The sequence below is a fragment of the Mercenaria mercenaria genome, chromosome 16, assembly GCF_021730395.1.
Source record: "Mercenaria mercenaria strain notata chromosome 16, MADL_Memer_1, whole genome shotgun sequence".
In the NCBI taxonomy this organism is placed as follows: Eukaryota; Metazoa; Mollusca; class Bivalvia; order Venerida; family Veneridae; genus Mercenaria; species Mercenaria mercenaria.
In genome coordinates, this window is record NC_069376.1 from 2,760,210 (window position 1) to 2,769,022 (window position 8,813).

An 8,813-nucleotide genomic window follows, 5' to 3' on the forward strand; every position below is an offset into this window, starting at 1 on the left:
AAGGTCAAAGGTTTAAGCCTTCCATTTCGTGTACGCTCTATATCTCCTAAACCCATTGAAGGAATTTTATAAAACTTGGGTCAAATGATCACCTCATCAAGACGACGTGCAGAACCGATGAGTAAGCCATACCGGCTCAAGGTCAAGGTCACAATAAGGGTCAAAGGTTTGAGCCTTCCATTTTGTGTCCACTCTGTATCTACTAAACCCCTTAAAGGATTTACATTAAACTTGAGTCAAATTATCACTTCATCAAGAACTCATGAGTCAGTCATATCAACTAAAGGTCAAGGTCACAACTCAAGGTCAAAGGTTTGAGCTCTGTATCTCCTAAACCCCTTGAAGGATTTTCATGAAACTTGGGTCAAATGAACACCTCATCTAAACGATGTGCAGAATATGATGGGTCAGCCATGTCAGTTCAAGGTCAAGGTCACAGCTCAATGTCAAAGGTTTACTCTTTCACTATGCATACCAGTGGCGGGGGATTTAGCTGTCTTTCAGGCTGCCTTGTTAAACTTATAAAGGATCTCACTTCCTTTAAAAACAGCCATATCGCGCCATTTGTCTCGGAGTAATGGCTTAAATGGCAACATTTCTTATTTTAGTCTTGTGAACACAATAGAGACCATATTTATTAGTCCATTTTGACCAAACTTGTATAGAAGTTATATATCTATGCTATCTCGTTTCCTTGCGAAAACCAGCTATATAGCACCATTTGTTCTGGAGTTATGGCCCCTAAAATGACAACATTTGCTGACTTTAGCATTGTAAACATGACATAGGTCACATTTATTATTTGATTTTGACCAAACTTGCATTGAAATTATATATCATTATTATCTTGCTTTATTTTCTTCGAAGAGTAGTCACATCGCGCTATTTGTCTTAGGGTTATGGCCCCTGAAATGGCAAAAAACGCAGATTTAATAACCTGTTTACTAGTAGTAGTATTACTCATGTTAGCGATAGTGGGCCATGACTATCCTCTTGTTGATTAGGGGCATATTTCCGGTCAGGTTAATATCTTGGTACTGGTTTGTTGTCTGGCAATTAAACTTGGAAAGAATACTGTTATCATGACTGGCCTGTTCATAGTAGCATGGTACTACATGTACATGTCACTTATAAATTTCTCATATCGGTTTTGGTTTGTAAGATTTCATTTTTACTGAATGCATGAATAAATGAATATGTATGATTAAAGGTGAAGATGCACACCACCTGCAATCCCTGTTCAACTTTTATAATCGGCAAATCGCTGGTTGTATCGCTTCAACAACAAATAAAACAAGATCAAAGCAGTCTCAATTAACATAGAAAGCCTTGTAGAACACCGGGTATATGTACATTTATATATACTAAATAGTGACTAGCTTGACTATTCGAAGACTATTCAAAGACTGCTCAATTTTATTGTTCTGATCCTGATGTCGTCGGCGTGCGCGGGTTCGTTGCAAGATAGGTTTTTCGTTTTCGTTTTTTTATCTTTGTCAATTCGCATTGCTTTGAACATCAAAAATTTGAAAAAAAGCAAACAATTATACTGAAGACAATGGATACATCAAATGAAATATGTCCTATGCAAAACCCTGACGTGAACTTTATTGGATTATATTTACTAAGACAGTTTTCTTGCCTGGCCTGGTGTCTGCATTCGTATGGAAATACTCGTATTTTGTATCTCTATAGGAGCGGCACAAGTAACTCCATCGGTGAGGGTGGTGCAGTGGATAGTTTTGCAGATTACGAAACCGGCGGAGCCTGTTGAATTTCCAGTCAGGGCCGGAACTTCCAGAGTTACTGTGTCTCTCATCCACCCAGTAAAGACTTTACGTGTATCGGTGCGTTTTACCAGACCCGTAAACGAGTGTATGAGTGTAAACTCGTATATACAAACATAATATTTACAAGGAAATTCATTGATGCAAGCATCAAAGACGCCGCCAAGTGATGTGTCTGAAGTACATTTATTGCAATATGAGAAATCACCTAATCATTACTTTATTAGTCTGACTAGCACATAAAACAATGTATGTTATAAACATGAAGAATATAACATTGCGAGTAGGTGGTCCCTATACATACAAAATTAAAGTAATTATTTCACTAACTAAGGTCACCTCCTGTGAAAAGTTGTGGTTCACAGAAACCATTATTTTTATTATCATGTAATGTAATTAGTGTTTTCTATTTACTGATGAAGTTTTATGGACCTTAGTCACCTACATTATATTAAAATAAAAAAAAAAGAAGCAAGTAACAAGATATAATAAAACCAGAGCAACTGACTAGTCATATAAGATCAATGAACATATAAATTCAACAAGGAATTCTATTTTAAAGTCACTGATGCTTTGATATGTTATGGTCCCATGGCTTTTGATATTTCGATCTAACCACATTTAAAGAAGTAATAACTTGTCACTGACAAATTCAGCCAAATGCTCTTTAGCCTATTGCACACCTTAGTTGACAGTGTATATCTGTAAACAATGAGTAGATCTATATGACACATAAGCAAAAAAAAAAAAAAAAAAAAAAAAGAAAGAAAAAAAAAAAGAAAGAAAAAAAAAACAACAAACAAACAAAAAACAAATAGAAATAGGAATTTGCTAAAGTGTGCGCATTCTGAAATTACATCACTGTACCTATCAACAAAGAAAATAAGACAAAAAGGTTAAAAATAAGTTAACAGAGGCCCTTCCTTCGTTCGTTTCAACATATCTATGCTTATTGATTCCTTTATTTACTTGGTAAATACGTTTTTCTTTCCAGGGAATTTTTATGCAGGTAAATTGTAATTTTCCATAATTTTTTTTTTTAATATTCTCTTCGAAGTTTACTGCAAGATTATTGTAAAATACACGAACGCTCCCTTGTCCAGGCGATTCACGCGTTGCAGTATCTGCGATGTGTTCTATTTATAGAAAATGAGATAGGTAAGTAGGTCATGCTAAGAATAGAAATAGAAAACTTGACTTACAGGGTAACCTCCCTTATCAATAAATCGGATCAACATTTTTGACGAAATTGTAAATAAAAAAATATGTTCTGCTCTACAAATAAGGAGAGGAAAGACAGATAGCATTGTTTTAAATCACATAATAAGTTGCATTACATACATTTTTTATGTTTTCTTTTTGCCATTTTTTGTTTATTCACTAAAATGTATTGTGCAATATCGTTCATCCTTTTACAAACTATTCACTGTGTTCAGTTTATCACTCCGAAACTATTCATTACCATCTTTACAGGGTCCGAAATAAAAGTGTATCCCATATACTCGACACCACCTTCAGGGCGGCGTCGAATCAAAACCATTCTACACGCGGCGTGCCAAAATTTGAGTCGTTTGCAGTAATATGTGTAATATGATCACTACAGATTATCAATAAATGGTGGTTATTTGTACCAAAGTATTTGGCAATCTGACTACAGCGAGTTATGAGCCGGACACAAACGTATATATTACAGCAAAATAACAAAACAAATCTAAGTTCAAAGCTGTGACCATGATATGTATATATCAACATGGATCATGATCGCAACAAACCATCTATCCATGCTGATCATTTGTACCAAATAATTCAAAAATCTAACAATGCATGGGCAAGTTATACCAAAGACAAGATCCTATATATAACTGCAAGAACGCACAAACTCCGCTATTTCACGGCGGGATTATAATAAACGAAGGCCTATTTCCTTGCGAGCGAGCTAAGTGGGGTGAGGGTAATAAAAAACTAAGGTGTATTTTCTTAAAATCTCATAGACATAAATTCGCAGCATGCACAAGGTCGGGCCCTCCTAGACTTAAGGCTAACGACTCCGCCCATGACAAGTTGTATATAATTTCTCCCAGGACATAGCAACTTCCTATTTGTCACCCAACTTGAGACAGCTCTAGATAACGAAAGATAGCTACAAATGTATGTCGCCACCGGGTTCGAACCAGTGACCTGACCATATTGCACCTGTCAATATTTTGCCCGTCCAGGGGGGCGGCGGGCTGACCCAGGGGAATTTGACATTTCAAAAAAATTGTTGTCTAAATCCCCACCCTAGAGACAACCTTTTTTGTCTAAATCCCACCCTAGAGCCTTGTTGGTACAACAAATGTTTGTCTAATTCCCGCCTGTCGGGAATGGCCTTCTGTCTAAAGTCCCGTGTATGCCCGCCGCTCCCCCGGGCGGGCAAAATATTGACAGGTGCATATGGGTCTACCTTTCAGCTAGTCGAGGTAACAGTAGAAGAAGCTGAAGTTGTAATCATATTATAGTGGTAGTGGCAGTGGATGCAGAAATGATAATAACAATTGAGCCAAGTCATGGGAAAATTGGCATTCGAACATTTTCGTGAATTTCCGGAAACTCTATATTAAGGCTGACCTGTGCATTTATGCATCTGAATTAGGGTCTGAAAACTTCATATTCAGGTAGAATAAGCCTTCTTTGAGGCGCTTGGAAAGTCCAGGCTAAATATGATTAATAGGTCAGCAATTTATATGGAACGTTATCATATACCGAGATATAAAGAAACTGACTATTTCGCTACCAAATTTTCTCATACATAATCATTCTTGGCAAGACCCGCTTTCCAACGATCATGTCGTTTTATTAATCTGTCAGGAACACCACTGTTTTTAGCGCTGGTAGCTCCATCTGATCTAAACGAATTAAGCCGTAACTTTGACTAGTCTATACTTGTTCCTAATAAGGACAGGTTATGTAGAAATATTTCTCTGGATCGGGTGTACGGTAAGTGATGGACCTCTCTCAATTTGAAACGTTAAGACGTCTTAAGAAAAATGACATCTCTCTAAAGATGAAGGGTGTCGATTTTCCAGAAATCTCAGCAGTAAGTATAAGGCATAATGTAAGTATATTAGGACGAGTGCGACTAACTACGAATACCGATTCATTGGAACTGATTTGTCCCCGATTTGTTAAAATATACATTGAAGTATGTGTCTATAAAATTAATAATAGTTCTTCTCAAAGAAACAACTTCTCTGAATCTCAAAAATTCTGATAAAAAAGCACTTATAATTACTCATATCTATCAGCGAACATGTAAATCAAAAACATTTCACTATCAAGATCACTGACAGAAATAGGTTCCGAAGCATTGCGTCGTTTTTGTTCCGATTTAATGAGCCCATCTTTAACATTTATTTACTAAATTTGAACTACATCGGTCAGATAAATTGACTATGGGCGCGAACGATATTCAGTAATGAATTAAGCTGATAAGAAAACATAAAAGGTATTAAAAATGCAAGAAACAATAATGATAAAGGATTGTAATGGAATGAGTATATCCCTCTTGTATAAAAGAAAGACCTTTGATTTATTTCACCAAGAAATGTTATAAATAAACAATCCTAAATCGTGTTTGATGTAAACGATAAAACATGATACAGGGCAGCTCTATAATGTATTACTTACATACACGAGATTTTGCATTCAAACCAGATTGTTCTTTGGCATGAACTTTATGTGTTTAATTTCAAATCATTGTTAGTTAATCCAAAGAGCTATATACTTCTTAACCTTCATAGACTTCTTCGACTCCAGGGGACCATGCATTTTGCTGACTTAATATACCCGCTCGTGACAAGAACGGATAAAGTCAAACGTTTGTATGATAATCAAACAAAGAGAACAATATCTTTTGTTTGGAATTCATTGATTTATATTTATGATAAATGTAGAGCTGAAGTCTTCAAACAGATATTTTTCATAAAGTTGCGTGCAGAAAATAACTGTTATTATCAAGTGATCTGCTTTAACGCTAATTAAAAAAAAATGTTAATTATGATGACGGGGTAGGAATATAATATGGGAACAAGATCGCACAAAACAATTTAGTGTAAATACATGTATGTTAAGCACGTATTAGAATTAGGTTAGAATAGATATTAATAATACAACATATATCAATGGAATATGTTTCTCCCCCGCCCCTTCGTGATCGTTTCAAGAAAAAAAGACTTCTAAAAATTAGTATGATAATGTCTTTGGTATGACGCGGCCGGGGTTCGAACTCACGACCTCCCGCACTAGAAGCGGACGCTCTACCACTAGGCTATCTAGGCGGTTATAATCACTTTATAGCATTTTACTATCTTTTAATTTATTATTGTTATTATTATTATTATTATTATTATATAATTGTTATTTTAAATGCAGTTTCGGTGGCCACTGTATTTATTAACAACAATACGTCCTAAAATAAATGTGATGATACTTAGTTTTGGGCCTGTAATTCAGTGCGGAATTATTAATGCAATAGCTCAAGCATTAGTTTGCTTTGGTAATAGATCTGTTTTCAAATATTCTATATTGTTATCAATAATTGTTGTCAATAATTTTCTTCGTAAAATACATATTTTGTACGTGTAGGACGGTACGCTGTCAAAATACACAATACACTTGACTTACTAAATCATTAAGACGTAATAAATGGTACCAGTACGGTTACAGCTCTTCAGCATATCACAACTTCTTCTATCTCTAAGAACTAAATAAACCCCAACATATTTCAAGTTTAACTTCTGAAAATTTAGTATTCTGATGTTTGAACAAATGGCTGTCTTAAATAACCTTGAATCCATATAACCCTATATAACTGCAAACGACAGCATTTTTACGCTCATAGCTTTTATTCTGTCCGCTTATTGAGATATATTCAGATAAGATGTAAAATTAATGCCTGTTTAATCACACAACATTTACATTGCATGCAACGACAAATTTATTTTCTTAATGAATAAAGTTATCACTACATCAATTGAATAGGTTTAATCTTTCAATCGAAAATCACAATGACTGGTATTTAATAAACTTTTTTATTTTGTGTTCTCATGGGATATTCAAAAGACACAACGGGTTATTATTTATTTAATAATGATAATGATGATTTCATATTTTTTGTTTGAGAAGTTTAGCCCGGCCATTATTTCTGTACTGATTTTCTCAAGATACTCTCGATTTGTAAAAAACAAAAAATAATTAAGAAACAATAATTTATGAAAATAATTTACTTACACAAAGTATGTAAAGCAAAGTATAAAAGGCCGATGCAGAACTCAAACCGTCAAAAGTACAATAAGAAAATAATCACATTTGCTTTAATACATCCCACAGCCAACAAGTAGATTATTGTTCAAACTTGGAATATATTTTGTTTTAAACAAGAATGCTACTGTTTCTTTATATACTGCTTAACATGGAAAAAATCCATAATATTGTGCTGTACTTATATATACCGTGTATCCACATAATAAATCTAAATGTGGATGTAATGAATATGGGCCAGCCTGGCGACACTCGTAAAGTAACTTTTCCACAGCTTGTTGTACGCTAGCCAGTATGTTAATTAACATTTGTATATATAAACAAGAAATATCTTTAAAAATGATGGTCGGCGAATTGTAATAAGGAAAAAAGTTTATGAATTTTTCATCTAACATTCATCTTTCATCTAACATTCTGCAGAACTAAACACCGCACTTTAACAATTGAAATGGTTCTCTTTTAATTTTTCGCAAAGGTTTCGTAGGGTTGCAATTTTGTTTCGTTTATCCTTAGACGAATAATTACAGCAGTAGTTTGATGAAGATTCATGAAGCGGTTCATGAGAAGAGGTCATTAAACGTGTTTATATTTTTAGCTAAATTGGTCCCTATCCCCATTTGTAACAAAATAGCACGATACGATATTGTTACACATCGAGTTTGATAAAAATCCATTTAATTTACATTTTAGTGGTTAATGCGAAGAAAGGCATATCTACTTTTAGCTATAGTGGTCCCTAATAGGGCCCAAGTTCCTATATAAATAAATTTGGAAGAGGACCTTATAATGATGCTCCAGACCAAGTATGACAAAGATTCACCAAGCTGTTCATGAGACGCTGCATAAAGGCATTTCTAGTTTTAGCTCTAGCAGCCCCTAAAAGGGGTTAAATGTCCCAGTTGAACAAAGTTGGCTGCGGGCCTAATAAAGATGCTACAAATCAAGTTTGATTAGAATACATTAAATATATTTATTATTTTTATTAATTTCTAAAATAGGCCAACTGATCCCGCTTTAACAAATGCATATTCGCTATTCATGAATCTTTGGACAATGACGTCACACCTAAAAAAAAGTGAAGGTCAAGTAAAACATACAATTGTAATTATTTCAATATTTCTGTTTCATAAGCAAAGTTTGACCGTAGTCATATCACATAGATAAACTGTATGCAGCGTACCTTCATTTCAGTGTAATGAGATTCAGTCATTATATGGCATATATATAATAAAACAGATTTCAACTGAGTTCAATATTTGCATACCATACTAAAGAAAGATATTCATATATAATAAATCAGTTAAATAATTTATAACAAATATTTCAAAGCAAACAAGTACTCATTTTAATATGCAATCTGAATAAGTCACAAAAGCAAGAAACCTTTTCATATACAGACGACAATTGTAACAAGGAAAATCTTTTAAAAAGCACTTCTCTACTTAAAAGACTCTTATCACACCCTTATTCATGTGATACGCAGACCGTATTCAGCTCTTTCTTTAATTTGATATATGTTGGTATTTGAACAGGTTTTTATCATATTTATTAAACTTACTTATCATTTTGAGATATATCAATATTCTTGCTAAATATACTGAGCCAAAGTTAGCTTTAAAACTGTGAACAGCGTCGTTTAGGATAAACGCTTTGTCTACATTTCACTCAGCGTAGCACAATCAACAGAGTGAAAGAAATTGACACTGTCGTCCAATCAGGCAGAGTGTT